The sequence below is a fragment of the Balaenoptera musculus genome, chromosome 4, assembly GCF_009873245.2.
Source record: "Balaenoptera musculus isolate JJ_BM4_2016_0621 chromosome 4, mBalMus1.pri.v3, whole genome shotgun sequence".
Classification (NCBI taxonomy): domain Eukaryota; kingdom Metazoa; phylum Chordata; class Mammalia; order Artiodactyla; family Balaenopteridae; genus Balaenoptera; species Balaenoptera musculus.
Window position 1 is genome coordinate 58,657,498 of NC_045788.1, and position 21,128 is coordinate 58,678,625.

Sequence of the window (21,128 nt, forward strand, 5' to 3'; positions counted from 1 at the left end):
GACATTCAAACCACTCAGGCTGGAAGTCCTGGCAGTAGTTGATGTGGCAGTCTTGAGTCTGAGGGCAGTCTGGAGACAGAACTCCTTCCTTTTGGGGAAACCTCAGTCTTTTAAGGCCTCAACTGATTGGAGGAGATCCACCCACAGGAGGGAGGGTGTGGTATAATACATATTCTGAAAGGAGAAGTTATGCTGTTTTAAGCCTCTAAATCTGTGGTAATTTGTTTTTTATGAAGCAACAGAAAAATAATACAAATTTTAAATAACTTACCATGCCCAAGTAAGGTTCCTGGTGATTGATATTTTGATTATTGGGGTTTTTTTTTGGAGGGGCATGTCATTTCATTTCAAAAATTACAGTTTTTAAAAAATTATAAAAGGTAATACAGACACTTGAAAAAATATATATATAAGAGAAACCAATTCTCCCCCCTCTCACAAATAAACAGTTCTGCAGCTTATTTCTCTTAATGATATATGTGGAAGAGCTTCCCATCTTTGCACATATAGATGTACTACTTACTTCAAAGGTTCCCAAACATTCTTGGTTCATAGCATTCTCAGTATCTCAGTAGTCACTACACTGCCCAAATAAATACCTAATGATTCTGTTTATTAAGTAGTTAGATCTAAAAACTTAAGAAGCATTTATGTCATAACAATTCAACATATATGTGAAAAATAAATAAGTATAAACTAGTAGAAAGAATACTTTAATCTCATTCTTAAATAATCCAATTTCTTGCTAATGGGATGTGCCTATCCATTGGTCACTACACACCTCTCTTGGAATCACAGAGAACATTACCACCCTCATTTTCTGTTCCATATTGATTTTTGCTTTATTGTTACATTAATTGCTGAAAGTCCATGCTTGCAAAGATGCGAAATCAACAAATGGAATGTAGCATGACTTAATGTTGAAACTAAACTACCTTGAAATAGCAGTGTGCACAATGTCCAATAGGTGTCAAGCATTACTGTGTTTACCTAAAAAATGTAAAATATCTTCAGGCACTCCTGTGAATTCACTGCCATGTCCTGGTGCCTTTTGTTGCTCAATTTGGGAACTCTGGCTCTATCCCATTCCTTTTAACGGGTGCATATTAATCAATTTTATGGATTAAGTTGTTTTAATTACTGCTCTATTAAGGGTTAACTAAGGTTTTGCTGGCTTTTATTTCTTTTCCTCTTTCATTAATTTTTTTCTTAATTGTTTTTGTGAGTTCCTTCCATCTATGAAAACTCCTTTATGAACAATCCTGCAACCTTATTGAGTATATCTGTAGAATAAATTCCTATAAATTGAATTGCTGGCTTAAATGTTATGATTAATTTAAATAGTAATACCATTAAAAATATGTCTCTGAAGAGGATTAACCAATTTACATATTTTTGTATCAACATGGCATTTTCCAATTTTTTTCTAACACTTGTTTCATGAAACTTTTAAACCTTTATCATTCAAAGAGGGAAAAAGTGGTATATAAATGACTTTTTTTTCCCTTGGCCACGCTGCAGGCTTGTGGGATCTTAGTTCCCGAACCAGGGATTGAACCTGGGCCCTCAGCAGTGAAAGCAGAGTCCTAACCACTGGACCACCAGGGAACTCCCAAATGATGTTTCAATATGTATTTCTCTGTTGGGAGTTTTAGTTGTGAGCATTTTTACTATGTTTTTATTTATATTTAGTTTTATGTCAACTGTTCATGTTCTTTGTCCATTTTTCTGTGGGATTATGTTTCCTTATGACTTACAAGAGATCTTGGGAATTCGCTGGCAGTCCAGTGGTTAGGACTCCACGCTTTCACCACCGAGGGCCTGGGTTCAATCCCTGGTGGGGGAACTAAGATCCCGCAAGCGGCGTGGCCAAAAAAGAAAAAAAAAGTCTTTAGTAAAGAACTTAGTCATTTTTACTTCTGGCTAACTTTGACTCTGTTTACGGTAACTTTTTTTTCCTTTGAGAAGTTTTAAGTGTTTATGTACTAAAATTTACAGTCTTTCCCCATTGGCTTCTGGGAATTTTGTAATGGCAGAAACAATTAAACAATAGTTTAAAATTTATCTATATTTACTTGTACTATTTTCATGACTATTTTGCACTTAAATCTTTGTTTCAACTGGAATTTATTTTGATGTAAGTAGTAAAGTAGGGAAATGCATGTGTCAGATTAATTAATGCTAACTGCTATATTAAACAACCCTAAAATCTTTGTGGCATAACATTAATAAAAATTTCTTTCTTGCTCACGCAGAGTCCAAACCAGAAAATGACAGACTCATCTGGACTTCAAATGGGCAATCCATGCTCTTATCTCTTATTAATTATTCTTCAAGTGGGTATGTAATCTAGTTTTTTTTGCTTTAAGTTCAACTTCACATTAGGTTAGGGTCTAGGGTGGAACGAGGTTCAGTTTCTGAGCAAAATAAAACGAGAATGGTCCCTTCCTTTCTTTCTTTCTTTTTCTCTCTTTCTTTTTTAAAATATTTATTTATTTGGTTGTGCCGGGTCTTTGTTGTGGCAGGTGGGTTCCTTAGTTGTGGCTCGCTGGCTCTTTAGTTGTGGCATGGGAACTTTTAGTTGCAGCATGCATGTGGGATCTAGTTCCCTACCCAGGGATTGAACCCGGGCCCCCTGCATTGGGAGCACGGAGTCTTCACCACTGTGCCACCAGAGAAGTCCCCGGTATGGTTTCTTTCTTCCTTCATCCTGGGTTGCCTATCTCATAGGGACTCTTTACAATATCAAGACAACTAAACTCAACAGTTTGGTTTAATGTAATTTTCTTTTATATTAATTCTTATACTCAAAGTCTGATAATATATTGTGATTTAAAAAATCAAAGATACCTATAGTGCTTCCCTGGTGGCGCAGTGGTTAAGAATCTGCCTGCCAATGCAGGGGACACGGGTTCGAGCCCTGGTCTGGAAAGATCCCTACATGCCGCGGAGCAACTAGGCCCGTGAGTCACAACTACGGAGCCTGCGCGTCTGGAGCCTGTGCTCCGCAACGGGAGAGGCCGCCACGGTGAGAGGCCCGCGCACCGCGATGAAGAGTGGCCCCCGTTCGCCGCAATTGGAGAAAGCCCTCGCGCAGAAACGAAGACCCAACATAGCCAAAAATAAATATGAATAAATAAATAAATAAGTTTATATAAAAAAAAGAAAACTTAAAAAAAAAAGATACCTATAGAACAAAAGTTGAAATCTTTTAAATTATGACTCCTGAGTCTTTTATCAGCTATTTTTAAAACAGGGCACAATTTGTTTTGGAAACTGTTGGTTAAAATATTAAAAGTTATTTTAGACTTTCTAAATCTCTGTTTCTTGAGGAAGAAAAACTCCTATAGTCTCTATTTAGTCAAGCTAAAATTACTTTCAAGTGAACTACTTCGAGAAGATGTAAAATGATGATAGCATGTTTCCATATCACATTTCATGAAGACAACTCAAACTAAATATAGTGCCACAAAATTGATCAAAATCTTAAGTTCTTAGTGTTCCAGTAGTTGTGTATACAAAGTTTCATTATGTGTGTATTTAATTATATTTTTAAGGAACATTTTCCTATTTAATTTATAATTTTTAAAAATTAGAAATACTTTTCAATGTAGAAAATTTGTAAAACATAGAAAACATGAAGAAAAATAATCATTCATAATGCAACTGCCTGAAGATAACCACTGTTAACATTTTGGTAAACATCTTTGTATTTTATTGCAATATATGTATATATTTTCTGTACAAAATTGATTCCATATACAGTATTTGACAGTCTTCCTTTTATAGTTACATTATAGACATTTACTCATATAAATAATATTCCTCTAAAACTTTAACAGCTGTGGAATATCCATGGTATAGTTTTTAAAAAATGAAAATACTTTTTTTTCCTGAGAATCAAGTGATATGCTCATTCCAAAAAATTCAGACAGTGCAAAAAAATATAAAAATTATAAAATTTATGTCAACCGTAAGTCCACCTTCTAGAAATATACAACTATTAATATGAACTTCCAAGCCATATATATATGTATTGAACCTGTGCCCTCCCGCAGTGGAAGCACAGAGTCCTAACCACTGGACCGCCAGGGAAGTCCTGCACACACATTATTTTAAAGGTGATTATGTTTGCTGTTTTGTGACTTTTCCTTTCTTTAAAAATTTTTAAAATTTTATTTATTTCCCAGTCTTATTGAGATATAATTGACATTCTTTTCCTTTTAATAATGAATGTCTTTTCAAGATGATGAATATAGATCTATAACAAAATTTTAAAATTTGTGTAATATTCCATTACGAATATAACATGGGGGCAGCAAACAGGGTCGGGAGGTAGGGTTTGAAAATGGAAATGTGGGGGACTTAAGTCTAGTTCTGCTAACTTAAAACTTATGAGGTCTTAGGTAAATGACTGGTTGTGAGACAGGCTGGGACCTGGGACCCTTTGCTGGGAACTGGGCCCCTTTGCTGCAGTGCTTGCACCCGGACACACTGCTCCTCGAGCAACAAAATACAAAGAAACTCTATGGGACTAAAAATAACTGCATGCATGCACAGTATAGGGCAAATCCTGGACAAAAGATACAGAGACCAAAATGCCAACTAACGCTTTTGAAGAGCTTGGAGCAAAAGCAGGGTACTGAGCATGCCCCCTGCACCACCTAAGGGGTGGGCAAACCACCTAAGGCAGCCTTCTGGCCTGAGCCCTGGACACACCCCTCCCCTCACCCCATATAAAGAACAAGCTTGCCTCCCCCTCCCCTCAGGGAATGAGCAAACAAGGGAACGTGTTGTTTGTTCTCAATCCCCCTTGCTGCAGCACGGGCCCCAATAAAGCCTTGCCTGGGTTTCTTTGCTGGCCTCTTATCAATTTCTGTTGATTAAGGAGGCCAAGAACCCTGGTCGGTAACAGTTGCTGCAAATCTCAATTGCTTAATGGAAATCATAAGTGTTGGACACGTGACGCCCTTAGCAAATGGTGGCTATTACTCATTGATGGGTTAGTGTGTTTGCGTTTTCCTCACAATGATGAACATTTTCAAAAGAATATTCTGTACATAGCAATATGGTGCACTTTTGAAGCCTCCATTTCCTTTCCCGACCTTTGGAGATGTAGAAGTGCTGCTGGAACGTTATGTACATTTTTTTTTTTTTTAACTTTTGGGTTTATTTATTTATTTATTTATTTTATTTATTTATTTATTTATTTATTTATGTCTGTGTTGGGCCTTCGTTTCTGTGCGAGGGCTTTCTCTAGTTGTGGCAAGTGGGGGCCACTCTTCATCGCGGTGCGCGGGCCTCTCATTATCGCGGCGTGTCTTGTTGCGGAGGACAGGCTCCAGACGCGCAGGCTCAGTAGTCATGGCTAACGGGCCTAGTTGCTCCGCGGCATGTGGGATCTTGCCAGACCAGGGTTCAAACCCGTGTCCCCTGCATTGGCAGGCAGATTCTCAACCACTGCGCCACCAGGGAAACCCCGTTATGTACATTTTTAAAGAACTCCCCGCCCCCCGCCCCCTTTCCCCATAAAGGCCAGAGCTAGGCCAGTGGGCATTTCCTTGAGGCGGTAGAGTGCCAACAAAGCATCCTTTTCCAGAGTTTTCCTGTCAAAACGGTAATACAACACACAGAAAAGAATACTTCCAGTATTATTTCCAAAGGTCTTGGTTTGGGAAAAACTTTTATTGTTAAAACAAATATTCAAAGTATCTCCATCATAACGCTTATGGTATTGCTGTAGGTTCTGGTAGAAAAGCCAAATTGGTCTGCTTTGATCCTGTTTGTGGAAGTTCGCGTGCACTGCAGCAGGGGAAAACTTGCTCTCCCTCTCTCTCGTTTCCCTGATTACCTTCTAACAATGATATTACCGCCTACATTTTGCTGCGGCTTGTGAACACAGCTAAGTTGAACTGGACGTACTTAGTTTGACTTTTTAAACAGCTAAAGTGGTAACAGGTGGGGAGAGAGCTGGGCCGAACTGTGTGGAGTCGGGAGGAGGCCACCGACTTTTTTTCAAGACCGAGGCGAGAGAGTTTAGAGCCCATTGTATGTCCATTTATAGGCTCCCTCTTTCCCCCAAAGTTTGTGCCAGTGGGCGTCTGAAGCCCCCAGAGTGGGGGCTTCTCTAGGTGGGGAAGCTACTTCAGGGCTACCAGCACCTCAAGGAAGTTTCAGGGCACGATGCCCGAAACCGGCAGAACGCAGAGGCGTGAGGCAGGCGGCGCCCGTCCGGCCAGTTCAGTCCCCGCCGGCTGGAGGCCCGGACAGGCTGGGGCGGGTAAGCTGCGCGCACCGGGGGGGCGGAGACGTAGGGGCGGGTCAACAAGGTCGGGCGATTGTGTCGGGAGGCGAAGAGAACGTTGCGGCGGCGGGCGGAGCCGGGGGATAGTGATGTAAGGAGCGGGGGGGATCCCGCTGGGAGAATCAGGACTGCGCGTTGAGACCCCAGGGGTGTGGGGCGGGGGATCCCAGTCCCCGCCCTGTTTTCCCCGTCCCTCCCTCTGCCTCCTTCACGCCCCTCCCCCTCCTCCTCTCTGGTTGGAAAGTTTCTAGAATCTCTTCCCAGCGGCCTTTGCGGTTCCAACATGGCGGAGCTGACGGTGGAGGTTCGCGGCTCCAACGGGGCTTTCTACAAGGTACCGACCCTTTTGCCGCTTTGTCGGGTCTTCTGGGGGATGGGGCAGGTTTGAGGGAGGGTTGGTGGTCCTGGAGAGTGAGGTTTGGGGTCGAAAAGGGCGGCTAGGCCAAAGCCTGAGGCCGCTAGGTTCATCGCTTCTCCCCCCTCCACCCGCGGTTTAACGGTCTCGGGGGCCCGGGCTCCGTTATGTTTTGAAACAACACGTCGGATATCTTTTCCGTATTCCTATTTATGAATCTTTTTCTTGGATGCTAGTGTGGCCCTTGGCGGGCCGGTGAGGAGAAGCCGAATGGCGGCAGGGAGCTCCCTGGGAGCAGGCCCGAGCTCCGGGAGGTTGGGGGCAGTCGTGAAAGGAGGTGGTGGGATTGTGTGGTCACAGCCGCTCCCCCGCCCCTCGGACTGGGCCGAGCGGGAGCGCCTCGGCCCGCTGCTCCGACCCCTCCCCACCCCCTTGGGGGGGCGCGTCGCGGAATCTTAGGAATTCACCTTTGTACTAGGGTTTCGGGCTAATAAACTTCAGTGTCTGAAGGGTGAGCGGGTGCCGGATTGAGGGTTAGGATCGAAGAGAAAACTAGAAAATCTTGAAATGTGGCGGGTAGAAATATTTTTTGCGGCCTGGGAAATTGGGCGGCGCCTGAGCTCCTCTATTACGGAAGAAAAGGCGAGAGTTCTAGGCTTTAAGATTTAAAATGTGAAATGGATTAAGGAGACACAGGTGGGGAGGTGACTAGTTTCTTTATCGGTTACCCAGTGTTTTGGGAAGGTGTTGACCCGCCCCCCCCCCGAGGTTTTTTGTTTCCATCGGGTGGAAGGAGGTGCATTACTATAGGATCGGGTCTGGAAAACGGAAGAGGAATTCGAGAGTAGAGGAATTTAGTAGGGGCTTCCAGTGTAGGGGTGACATAAATGAAAATGAAATCCTTACAGTTTAGTTTTGCCATTATAACGGTCCTTTCTCCCGATTCTCCCTTTCTCCCAAAGTATGCCACGAGGTTACGAGATCAATACAAAATCTCCCCAGCTGTTGTCTGTCAGTCAATCTCACTAAGCCAGCATCTCAAATGTTTGAGAGTCCTGGCTATTTTTATGAAGGGCCTTCTCCTAATACAGGAGTAGTATTGTGAGTACGCAGAATGTATTCTCACTGGGTTTCGTTTCAGCGTGCCTTTTATCCCGCACAGAATTTTATTTTACTAGGTGGTCGTAATTCCTATTTTCAGCGTTGCTTTTCCTCTCCTAGTTTACTAATTATCTATGTGGAATTGGTTTAGCTATCACGTGGTTATAGCATGGTGGGGAATCACAGTTGGCGTCTGAAGGATCTCTGTAAGTATTTACAAGTTTGAATCTTCTTAGGTGGTTAGCATAAAGTAGAAACAGGGACTGCTTGGTGGAAAGGAGTCCTTTAATGTGTGACTGGTTACATTATCAGTCTATGTTTACAACTAGGTGTCAGACGAAAGACCTGAGTAAAATTTGAGTAGATGCTTAATTAACTTCTGTTCTTTATTTGTTTAAGATGTTTTTTGGTGTGGACCATTTTTTAAAAGTCTTTATTGAATTTGTTACAACTGTTGCTTCTGTTTTATGTTTTGGTTTTTTGGCTGAGAGGCATGTGGGATCTTAGTTCCCCTACCAGGGATCCAGCCCATACTCCCTGCATGGAAGGCGAAGTCTTAACCACTGCACTTCCACGGAAGTCCCCTTCTGTTCTTAAACCTAATGGTTGCCTTCTCTGAACGACTGCAGATACAGTTGTGGCACAGTGCACAAAGAATGGGCTTATACTTTTTCCTGTTAAGGGTAGATAAGGTTCATCATATTTGTATCATTTTTACTATTTGGCTATTCAATTCTTGTGTAATGGAGGTATGCATTTTTTCCTGGCATATCGAAATACAGAAAAGATTATTTTGCCTTAACAAATTATTTTTAGCATGTTGATGGTAGATACAACACCATTTCTTTTTATCCAAGTACATTTTATGTTGTTCACCTGCTATACATATACTTTATTTTTAATTTATAAGGTTGAATAATAAGATCGTCAGTTTGAATGTTTTAGTAAAGATTGTTTACCATCTTACTTTGGTTTCCCAAAGTTTTTTGGTTGTTTTATTTTGCTTTTGTCAATTCACGAATCAGATGCCCCCATTTTGGAACTCCAAAGTATTTGTTGTTGGTACCTATCCATACTATACAAAATCTGCTTGATTCTTAGACTTTGATTCCATTACCCATTTTTGCCTAACAATGTAAAGTTAGGTGGTTTTTTGGCAGAGGTTGGGAAGGACTCTAGTCACGTTGTCTCTACTGAGATAGCACTTGAACGTTTGGAATTTTATGTCCTGCCATAATCCATTTGTACATGCACTTTGTGGAAACTACGGTCTTCGAACTCGGGAAGAGTGAGCATGATGAAGTGGAAGGAGCCCTGCATTTGAAGTTAAACACATAGGAATTCTAGGTCTGTACATACTTCAGCTTACTTAACATTGTCTAGCAATGCACCCTTGACCAAATATCCCTGGGCTATAGTCTTTTGTATAAAATGAGGCTTTTGAAGTAGTTCAGTAGTCTGCAGTACTTTTTATCCCATGAAACTGTCCGCTTGGAAAAAAATTGGCTTACCGCAGAAACAGTTTTATTAATTTTAATTACATGAATTTTTTGAGATTAATTTGCATATGGTAAAGTGCATCTTTTTTGACATACAATTATGTGAGCTTTGATAAATGCTAACAGTTGTGTAGCCACTACCACTAGTATGAAGGGATAGAATAGTTCCACCATCCCCTTAATTTCTATCCTGCCCCTTTGCAGTCATCCTCTCTCCACACCCCCAGAACCTGGGGTGGTTTCTGTCCCCATAGTTTTGCCTTTTCCAGAATGTCCTAAACAGAATCATACAGAAAACTGTGTAGAGTTTTCAGTTTGGCTTTTGTTTAGTGTGGAAGTAATTTTATTTTAAGTAATTTTTTTTAATTTAAAAAATAATACATGGTCAGTGAGGGATTTTAGAAACTATCAGAAAAAAACAGAAGTTGCCTTGAGATAACAACAGGTAACATTTTGGTGTAGTTTTTTCTTTCAGTGGTGGTTTTCAATGTACAGGTGACTCTGATTTTCCTCCTCATTTTCTCCCCTTTTCTCTGCCCTGCCCTCCCCCAACACACTTGGCTGTAAATGCGAATTGCCATTGAAGAACTTCTAAGTCATGGGATTAGTAGCCAGTATCATCATGCTTGAGGCAGTGCGCTGTAGACATTGATTAAAGATTTTTAGTGGAACTGAAACTTCATTGCACAAAATAATTGGAACCGGTGAAGAAGATTCAACCCCAAAATAGAGTAGTCTCTTTTTTCCCCCCAAATATTTACACAAATGATTGCATACTAAATACTTTGTTCTGCATCCTGCGCTTTTTACTTAACAGTGGATCTGTGGTAGTTACAGACATAAAAACTTGGTATACTCTTGTTTGAAGCCAGATAACTCTATAGGGGTTGGGAAGAATGGGAAATATGGTAATTAAGCACTTGATGGGGGATGTAATTTTATATAAAAATTCGCTTTTGTAGCCTTTTTTATCTGGAGTGCGGCAGCATAGGGTTTATACTACTGGTCATGTAAGATGCCTTTTTTCTTTTTGTTTCCTTTTTAAAGCTTTCAGATGGAATTTACATTTTCTGATAGTGTATTTACAGAGTTGTGTAACCATTACCACAATCTTATTTTAGAACATTTTCGTTAACCCCAAAAAAGCCTTGTGCCCATTTGGGGTCATTAAAATGCTTTTTAACTGATGTATATGATCTTAAGCTTTGTAATAGCATTTTAGCTTGCATAGCCGTGAGCAGAATATAATTTTAAATAGAAGTTGAAAGTAAGTCACTCAGTTTCTGGCTCTTGGAGAGGAAAGTTTCCATGGTGTTCCAAGGAAATGTGTGATCTCTAAGATGGCTGAATGAATTTTCAGGCCTTCTCTGTAGAAGATAGAATTACTTTTAGAGCTCTGTGATTTCTGGTTTTGACTGTGTAATTGATCAACTACAGAACATTTTAAAGTGCTATGATATTTGCAAAATTTCCTTTTTGCTTTAGTTTAATATTTAAATGAAATTTGAGAGTAATTAAATCATGCAATAGGTTTATTATTGCTAATGATGATGGTCTGTAGAGTTACAGTAAAGGAGTTGTGTTTTGAAAATGTACTGACTTCAAAGTTAGTGTAGAATATTGTTGATTTCTTTGTGGAGATTAGTAATTGAGGAAAAGATGGTTGCTCTCTTACTGGGGACACTATTAAATTAAGAACATACAGTTCCAGATATTTTGAAGCTATTGTTGTACATGTTTTAAAATGCAGTTTTTTAAATATGTAGAAGAGCTAGGATTTAACTAAGTGAAAAGGCCACTTAATTTTTAAAAATTAAATTTAAATACTTAAATACTTTTCCTGTGGAGTTTTGTTTTTGTATTACAAGAACAATGTGTAATTAATGAAACATCTGAAAACACAAAAGCAAAGAAAGAAAACTGTAATCTCGGGACTTCCCTGGTGGCGCAGTGGTTAAGAATCCACTTGCCAATGCAGGGGACACGAGTTTGAGCCCTGGTCCGGGAAGATCCCACATGCCGTGCCACAACTACTGAGCCTGAGCTCTAGAGCCTGCGAGCCATAACTGCTGAGCCCATGTGCCACAACTGTTGAAGCCCACGCACCTAGAGCCTGTGCTCTGCAACAAGAGAAGCCACTGCAATGAGAAGCTTGCGCGCCGCAACTAGAGAAAGCCCGCGTGCAGCAACGAAGACCCAACACAACCAAAAATAAATAAGTTTATTAAAAAAAACCCAAAAAAACCGTAATCTTACCTATCTAGAGAATTTGTTGTCAAGGCCTCGACTTTACTTACAGAAAACATACTTTTTTCCATATTTTTCTTTCTATACATGTTTATATTTTTTATATCATCAGATATTTGTGTGTATTCTGTGAGTAAAATAATAGTTTACTATTATTTGTTTATTACTATTATCTGTTATTTACTGTGTATTCTTTGAGGCTTGTACATGTATTTCCTGATTTCTCTCAGGGACTGCATGAGGTATGTGTTTTTATCCTCATTTTACATATTAGGAAACTGCCAATAATGATTAAATAACGTCCCAATTACACTGTAGCTGAAATGAGATTTAACACCAGGGCTTCTCACTTCCAGTTGCCTAGTTCAGCATAGCATGAGAGGTTCGCCAAAGGAAATCTCATGGCAGTAAGCTTGTGTTTTAGCTAGGAAGACAAGGCAGACGCTTGACTGGATAATAACAACTCAAGAACTGAATTCTCTACCACAGTGTTAAGGATGTAGCAGACTTGCTTTTTTGTAGTTGAAGAGCAGTATGCATTCTGTGATTGACCGTTAATTCTCGTACTAGCTAGTTTGTGAGGGCTTAGGTTTTTCATCCGCAGTATGAGGCACTTGGATTTCTTTTGACAATTTATCAAGTGGTGGAATCTGCTAGATTGTTAGTTCACTAAGGTCCTATCTAGCTCTAACAACAATAACAGCTATTATCTGTTGAGCACTCAGACTATCAGACTGTGTAGGTACTTTACATGAATTTATCTTATTTAGTCCTCTCAGTCAGAGTGAAAGAGATAATGTTACCCCATTTGAGGAAACTGAGGCTAAGCGAATCTATCCGTAAAATTAATAGGCTGATTCAAGATTCATAATGATGTTTTGGACTCCCAGAGGGCCTGATCTCTAACCATTATGTGATTTTTTTTTCCAAGTACGAATATATGGCTTATCAAATTATTAATTATAAATTATTCTGATGAATACAATGGGAGTCAAGAGGACTGAATTGGGAGGATTCCTGGAGAAATGATTTGAGCTTTGCTTCACATTACAGAAATCTGCCCTTTCCAATGGTAGCCACTTGCCATGGAGCTGAAATGTACTAGTCTGAATTGAGATGTGCTTTAATTGTAAAAGTCATACTAGATTTCAAAGACTTAGTATGAAAAAAGGAATGTAAGACTGCAGAGTTTTAAAATTTTGGTTACGTGTTGAAATAATATTTTGGAAATATAGGGTTAAAATTATTAAAATTAACTTCACCTGCTTTTTACTTATTTTAATATACTTAGAAATTTTAAAACTAGATATATGGCTCAAATTATAATTTGTGCTGGATAGTTGTGATTTATACCATCCTTAATTGTTAGCTTTATAGTGTTCGTTATGTGTAAGGTATTTTGGGAAATGTTTGAAATGCTTTTTTATATATGTATGAAACGTCCTGTTCAGATTTTAAGATGTGACACAGTAGTTATCAAAAGGCTTGAGAAAATTCTTTGGCAGATGTTTAGCTAATAGTAGTAAATTCTGTTGTGATGCTGGTGTAAAATTTTCTAGGACCAAATCTAAATTTTCTAGGACCAAATCTAAATTTTCTAGGACCAAATAAAGAATAGCTTGAGCAAAACAAAATTAAGCAATGCAAAGCATTACTTTTGTTAATCTGTACGTGTAATATATATTTACACGTACAACAATCTCTTCAGTTTATTTTTCCTTACATTTAAGAGGCTGATAGCCATGGCAAAATTGAACCAAAGTTAAATCTAAGTTAAATGTTAATTGTTATAACTTGTCTTCCATACTCTAGCCTCAGCATATTTTGCTTAGCTTTTTTGGGAGCATGAGTAGAGGTCTCCCCAGTAATAACTATGAGATTTATAGTTGTTGGCAAAGCAACATGGCATTTCCCTGTCAGTATTTCTTAAGAATCAGGAATCTCATCTTTTGGGTTCCTATCTCCGTGCCTTTCTTATTCTGGCTAATTAATAATAGTAAAACTTCTTGGGACTTCCTTGGCAGTCCAGTGGTTAAGACTCTGCACTCCCAATTCAGGGGGCAGGGGTTCAGTCCGTGGTCGGGGAACTAAGATCCTGATGCTGCACAGCGTGGCCAAAAAAAAAAAGTAGAACTTTTCTTGTTTCATAGCTTTTTGCTTTAATAGTTTTCCAGGTTATTTTCAAGTCTGAAGTTTTCCAGTGACTTGATATGTGTAGTTAGTTCATTAGTAGACCTTCAGTACATATTTGTTGAATGAACAAATGGATCAGTCATTCTTGGTGTCTGGACACTCTTTTGACTTGTTAATATCTGTATAAATGCATATATACAAAACTAAATTATTTCTGATTTTGATTCAAACTGAACTTAAATTTTTTTTTTTTTGAGGGCTTACACATTGATCCTGGTCAAGCTCAGATATGTCCCAGAACTTTATGCATATATAGAATTATAGAGAACTTAAACTCAACTCTTGGCAACAGGAAAGTCATTATAGTTTTGTGTGGCCATTTGAAACCTCTGAGTCTTTCTATTTCAGGAACTGTTGGATATTATAAACTTGTGAAATTAATAAACCAAGAACATTACTAGTATGTAAGCATTAGTAGATATTTATGTATTCTTATGAAATCCTCACATTTTCATTGTCATTTTTTATTCAGAACAGTTAAATGTTCAGTACTAATGGATGCTAAAGGCTTGCCTTGAGTAACTTTTTTCCTTAAAAGGACTTATTCCATAATGATGCAATAATTTCTGTAATACATAATTAGTAAATTTGTGGATTCTATTTGTAGAACATGTGTCCATTGATTTGAAATAATTTCCAGACATAGATGTAGGTCCTTTAAAAAAAAAAGTGTGTATTGTTTGAAGTTAAGAAAATTTTTGATTGCAGCAGTCTTGAATGTGCTCGTTACGGGAATCAAATAACAACCCAGATCTTTTAGGTGTTGTATGTAAACATCAAACAAACGAGTTTATTACTTAGAATGTGGATTTGAGATCACTAGAGATGGAAAAATTAAAAAGATATGGGGAGTGGTAATGTGTTTATATATGTGCTGTATGGAAGTAGTGCTGATTGATGGAGTATTAAAGATAATCTCAACTCTTTAAAAATATTTATACATGTATATGCAAGTGTATAATTTTATACATATGTATAAGCATATACATATTTGCTTTATTGTAAATTTTTTTCTTTTTTTTCTTTTTCCCTTGGTTTCCCTTCTCCACGTGATCTCTCATTCACAATCCATTTCGGTAGCCTGTTTGTAGCCAAGTATACATCGTGCCAGATTTTTCTTCATACTCATAGAATGTACATAGATACACATTCAGATACAAACGTAGGTGTTTTTCAATACTGCTCTGTAAAAATAAGATAATCTACATCTTGGCCATTTTTTGTTGGAGTGTAATTTATTTTTTAATGGTTACATATTTCATCATAAGAATTACTGTCAAATCCAGCCATTCCCCAGTTAATAGACACTTTGTTTTCAGTTTTTTGCTGCTCCATGTGTGTTTCCATTGGATAGGTTTCAAAGAGCGAGATAGCTTGGTGGAAGGGAACTTTTACCTGTTAACTCTAATAAATGTTAACAGATTACATTCCGAAAGGCTTAACACTTTGTATTTTCTCAATTGATGAATGTCAGCTTTTTTTTTTTTTTACATCCTTGCCAGAAATAGGCATTATAATCTTTGATTTTTGTGAATCTCTTGGATGTAAAGATTGCAACTTTGATTTGCAAATCCCCACATGTGAATTTTAATGTTTGTTGGCCATTTGGATTTGCTTTTCCATAAATCACTTGTTTTTCCCCATTTTCCTTCTGGGATGTCCTTTTTTGCTTTTTGAGATTTCTTAGGACTCATTATATGAATACCCCCTCCCCATCTATAATTTGTTAACTCTCTGGTATCCCTGGCCGTAGAGAAGTTCTGTTTTTTACATACTGAAGTATTTTTTCCCTGTTAAGGGTTCAGGGTTTCCAGCCTGGTTAAGACAGCCTGTGTCCAGATTATACATACAGTTCCTTAGGTTTTCTTAAAGTGTTTTATTTGTTTATTTCATGTTTACTACATCAAGTCTTATTTTGAATATCATAGGCAGTTGTGGTAGCACCATGTATTAAACAATAATTCTCTGTTTTAAAGTTTTTGTTTTTGTTTGCACATGGGGAAATTAGATACTGTTCTCATCAGCCAGATCTTCCTCACTTCTAGGATTGGGATGGGAGGAACTCCACCATCTAGGAGAGCTGGGTCCCATTCAGGGTTGATAGAACCTTCTGAGAATTGCTCCAAAAAGTTTCTAGGGTGCTCTGGGAAGACCATAAAGAGTTCCTGAAGGAGGATATTGTGACTTGCTTTTGGGCAAGTAAAGCCAGTTAAAAGAGTCTTATTTTCCTTACCTTACTGCTCTGGGCCCTCTCTTCTTTTACCTACTACATAGTAAGTAGTGGATCTGAGACCAGTCTTAACAGTAAAACCAGTATATTGTATTGCTCAGTGTTTTTTTCCCCTTCCCTAATAAGGAGTTCTTTCTGTATCTGTTAACTGTATACACAGTCCAGAAACATAAAGTTTGTTTATTAAATTCTTTAAATTACTTGACATAAAAGTTCCAGGAAGATTAACCGTAGTATTTTTAGGGGGAGAAGGAGTAGCTTTAAGTACTCTAGGCACACCTTTGAGTGCCTAGGAATTACCTTAGTTTAAGAAGCTTCAACTCCTTCAGTTCGCAGACTGAGACTCATGTGTAAAATTGCTTAGGTCTGGGAGTCCCTAAGTCAGTTTTCTCAACCTAATAGTTTCTCATCTGAATTATAAAGCAGAGGAACACCGTTTTCTCAATTCTTCCAAGGATTGTGCATGGCAAGTACTATTCTAGATACATGGGAGAGAAGTTCATTACACACAATGAATGACTTGGTGATTGGGCTGTATTCTCGTAGAACTCTGATTAAGAAATAGTTTGCTGTATTCACTTTTCTCTTTTTTTTTAATCCTGTAAAATGGATCATACATGTGTGGAGTGCAAAAGCAGGACAGCAGATGATTCTGACTGTTGACATGTTGATTGATTTTAGGTATAAAAGTAAGCCATGGGTGGAGATGTGTATATAATTGGAAGTTGGGTTTTAGAGTCCGGGGAACAGGTTATTTTTCCATATGTAGATTTGGGAAATCAGTGGAAGAGCCATACAATTTCATTGTATTAAAAATGGCATCAGTTGTAAGAGGCACTAAAAAAGAAGAAATGTTGCCAGTTGATCTATGAGTGGTAGTTTTATCTTTTAAACTTCTTTTCTATATCACCTGAAAGATTATCTTTAAACATTTGCATACATAAGGAAAATAGAAGCAAAATAAATTGGCTAAAACATTTTCAGGTTCAGATGATTGTGTTTCTTCTCACAATATCTTCCTCAGTGTCATGGAGAGCATTGATGTTGCAAGCATACTTTAAAAGAGCTCTCTATTATCTCCAGGATTTTCTTACAAGAATTTTCACCCACTCTGCAAGTTTTGATGCTGGTGCTTTCTTGATTTTATCAGAAGGTGTCAACAGAACAACCTTCTGGTAAGAAACCTAAATCCTTCCTAAAATGGTACTTCATTGGTTTGCTGAATGAACTATTGAGGGGTTGCAATCAAGTGCCACAGAAAATTGCAAGCAAACCAAGTTTGAGCATGCTTAACAGTGACGTTTATATCCTGGCAGCCATTCAGCTGTTGGCTATTCTAAGATGCCATCAATTGTAGGAAGCATCCTGATTGCAGGAATGAACAATTGTTAGAATTGTTGGGCTGGGAAAGTAGACTGGGGCCAGAGAATGAATCACTAAACAAACTGATAATTGATCAAAGAATAACAAGTCATCATCCATTTTGTCAGTTCTTGAAAAACAAAAACCTGAGGTGAATTTTGCATAAATTATGCTATTAACTTTTCTTTTCTCATGGGTTATATTTTTGTAATTACATTTATCCACAGCAGCAAATTTTAACTGTGGAGTTTGGGAAAATGGAGAGTTTACCCAGTCAGAGGAAAGGCCCTACAGGATCTAACAAACTGATTCCAGTGCCTCTTAATGTACTGAGAATTTATTTTAAACAGTTTATTTTTATTTATTTTTTAAAAATTTATTTTATTGAAGTATAGTTGATTTACAATGCGTTTCTGCTGTACAGCAAAGTGATTCGGTTATGCATATATATATTTTTCATATTCTTTTCCATTATGGTTTATCACAGGATATTGGATATAGTTCCCTGTGCTGTACAGTAGGACCTTGTTGTTTATCCATTCTGTATATAATAGTTTGCATCTGCTAATGTCAAACTCCCAATCCATCCCTCCCCCACCCCACCTCCCCCTTGGCAACCACAAGTCTGTTCTCTATGTCAATCAGTTTATTTTTAGAAATACAGCATTTTATCACAAATTTGCTTCAATAATTGAGCCATCAACTGTAATGTCTTAATACATTGGAAAAGGCAACTAAAATATAGTTATTTGACTGTTGTGCCAAATAAATATAAAATTTTTAAATGTCATACCAGTGATCCTGAGAAAGACTTTAAAGAGAAGATCTTAAATTATATAAGAATACTTGATCAGGTTTGAAGGAGGCAGTAATGTGACTGTGAGAACTTTTTGCTTGCTTAGGAGAATAAATGTGAACTAGAGGTTTGATTCCTGATGATGAATCCTTGCTTTACCACTTCAGATAAGAGTCATTGAAAACATAGCCTCCATTTAGGAAGCTTGTTCTGTGTCTTGCTGGCCTCTTTCGCTCAGTCTATTGGCAGTCAGTAAACTCTTCTAACAGGAATTTTGAGGTTTAAGAGTTACAGCTTTAGGGCGTAAGTGTTGGGTTTTTGGTTATGGGCTTCCACTTTAAACCTCATTTTGAGGATTCAGACTGTCTGACTTCTGGTAATAGTTTGCTGAGTATTAAGGGTTTTTTTTTCATATAAATTTATTTATTTTTGGCTGCGTTCGTTCTTCGTTTGCTGCGCATGGGCTTTCTCTAGTTGCGGCGAGCAGGGGCTACTCTTCGTTGAGGTGTGCGGGCTTCTCACTGCGGTGGCTTCTCTTGTTGCGGAGCACAGGCTCTAGGCACGTGGACTTCAGTAGTTGCGGCGTGCAGGCTCAATAGTTGCGGCGCACGGGCTTAGTTGCTCCGCAGCATGTGGGATCTTCCTGGACCAGGGCTCAAACCCGTGTCCCCTGCATTGGCAGGCGGATTCTTAACCACTGCGCCACCAGGGAAGTCCCAGTATAAAATTTTTTAAGTTTCTACTTCCCCCTTTGTAAGATATGTGAATTTAGTGTTGTAATGAATTACAATAATGGGAGGTCATTAGTGGATTTTTGAAAAATCTGAAGTAGCAGGTGAATTTGAAATGATACTTTTCAAAGGAATTTTTTTAGACTAGGATGATAGTTCCTAATGAGTTTAGTGGGAATGTTCTCAAAGGGATTCATGGATCTCTGCAGATTGCTAGGCCATCATCACTTAAGCAAAGCTTCTGATAAATTGATTAGTATATTAAACAAGGTAGCTGCCTTTCCAGTTGTAAATTAGATTTTGATATTTTGTTCTGGGACTTTGCCTTAAATAGGCTTTTTAGGAATGGTGCCTTATTTCTTCATAATAGTGTTGCTGCTAGAGGTAACCTTTTAGAGTTTAAAACTGGGAATTAGCAAAAGCATTTTGTTATTTAATTGATAATGATTTAATTGAAGAGAGTTCAAGACAGAAGATGAGGTTTTATTTATTTAATTTATTTTTTTAAAACATACGTTTATTTATTTTTTGGCTGTGTTGGGTCTTCGTTGTGGTCCCTGGGCTTCTCTCTGGTTGTGGTGCGTGGGCTCAGTAGTTGCCTAGTGCAGGCTTAGTTGCCCCGAGGCATGTGGGATTTTAGTTCCCAGACCAGGGATTGAACTGTCGTCCCCTGCATTGCATGACCGATTCTTAACCACTGGACTACCAGGAAAGGCCCAGAAGATGAGGTTTTAAATTCAGCATTTACAACCTCCTAGGGAGTAAAACTTTGGGGCTATATAGATGTATATAGTTTCAGCTTCTCTTTCTCTAAAATGAGGGATCTGGAAGGTCTGTAAAAGAAATTGTGTTTCTCTTTGGACTGGCTTTCCCACAGCCATCTGTTCTGACTTTTGATTGTATTTATAATCTCATTCTGTCAGTTCTTGAAATTCATTCATACCGTGTGTATTATTGCTTATCAATAGGATTTTTTCTCCCTATGACTACCCTCATCGAGTTGAAAAACGTTTTTTTCAGCTGTAGTGTTCTGTAACTTCAAAAATGTGTGTTTAAGTTAGGCAGATATCTGGAATGCACCTTGTTCTTTCCACAGGACATTGAAGCTCCCACCTCAAAATTGCCAAGCACCTTGTCTTTTTTGTCTTGATTATTGTAGCTTTAAAATAATTTTCAGTATTTGGTATGGATAGTGTTTTCTCATTATTCTCTACCCCCATTTAAAAGTTGCCTTACTGAATGCCTTCTTGTTTGTTTTTAAGATAGACTTTGATGTAATTTTATTAAGGTTAACTCCCTATTCCCTCAACAGAATTACACATTCCTTTGTGTTTTAGTAGGATCCCATTTAGGGGCATGTTGAAAATTTTAAAATATCAAGAGTGCTTTACGTTTCCCTAAATGGTCTATTTCTATTCATTAGTCAAGTTTCACAGATGTCTGCACATAGGTCGTGTACAGTTTTTTGTTGTTGAGGGCATTTCTAGGACCTTGCTGTTAGTAGAATATTTTTTGTTTGTTTTATTTTCCAGTGCTTATTTTTAGCTAGAAAAGCTAATTTGGTTAACTTGCCACCTTACTGAATCTTTGAGTTTTCTTTTTAAATTTTTATTTTAGGCTAGATTGGATTTGAAAAAAAAATTCTTCAATTAGTGCTTCCAGGGCTCAGATTCCTGCTATTCCCTCTGTTCCTGCCTTACTCCTAATTCACATATAATTTTTGGCATTCCTGGGTTTTTATTATATGATGCTCTGTTTGTTGTTTTGTCAGGGATAGCATTCTAAGATATTTTGATTACACTTTAAATATTTTAAAGTGCCTTGTTACTTATCGATGATTATTTTAAATTATAGTTAAGAGTTTCAAGTGTAAATATATACCAGGCTTTGTGAATGAACAAATTAAGGGACCATTTTATGATGGCTTGGGCTTCCATGTTTGTATATGTATGGGGAGAAGAAAAAGAAATGTCAGAGTATTCTAAGAAATACAGGTTCTGGGCCAGATGAGTATGAATAGGAAAAGAGACCAAATCCCCAAAGGTTGGACTAACAAGAAAGACAGAAGTTATGGAGACTTAGTCATAATGCCGCCCCCCTCCCGCCCTCCACCCATGCCATGTGCAGGAAAATGTTGCCATTGTTATTTGGTGTCTCCTGACTCTCAAACATTTTGGCAAAGACCTAACCCTGCCATTTTCCATCTCTTGAGTATATAGGGACCTACCATTATTCTGGTGAATTGAAAAATGTTGACTGTGTCCTGTGTCAAGTGCATCAATTTTTATAGAGATCTGGCCATTAGAAACC

At 38.3% G+C, this 21,128-nt stretch overlaps 1 protein-coding gene across 6 annotated transcripts in view; it reads left to right on the forward strand.

Annotated features, from left to right (window-relative positions):
- Positions 1 to 6,382: 6,382 nt before the first annotated feature.
- FXR1 (FMR1 autosomal homolog 1) overlaps positions 6,383 to 21,128 on the forward strand; it is a 56,687-nt gene continuing 41,941 nt past the window's right edge. For 2 of the 6 annotated variants that reach the window (XM_036850603.1, XM_036850605.1), the window contains exon 1: positions 6,389 to 6,638. The gene's annotated coding sequence lies outside the window, so the exon portion shown is untranslated. Of the gene's footprint in view, positions 6,639 to 21,128 lie in introns of all 6 variants that reach the window. The other 4 variants (XM_036850606.1, XM_036850604.1, XM_036850608.1 and 1 more) reach the window with 4 other exon arrangements.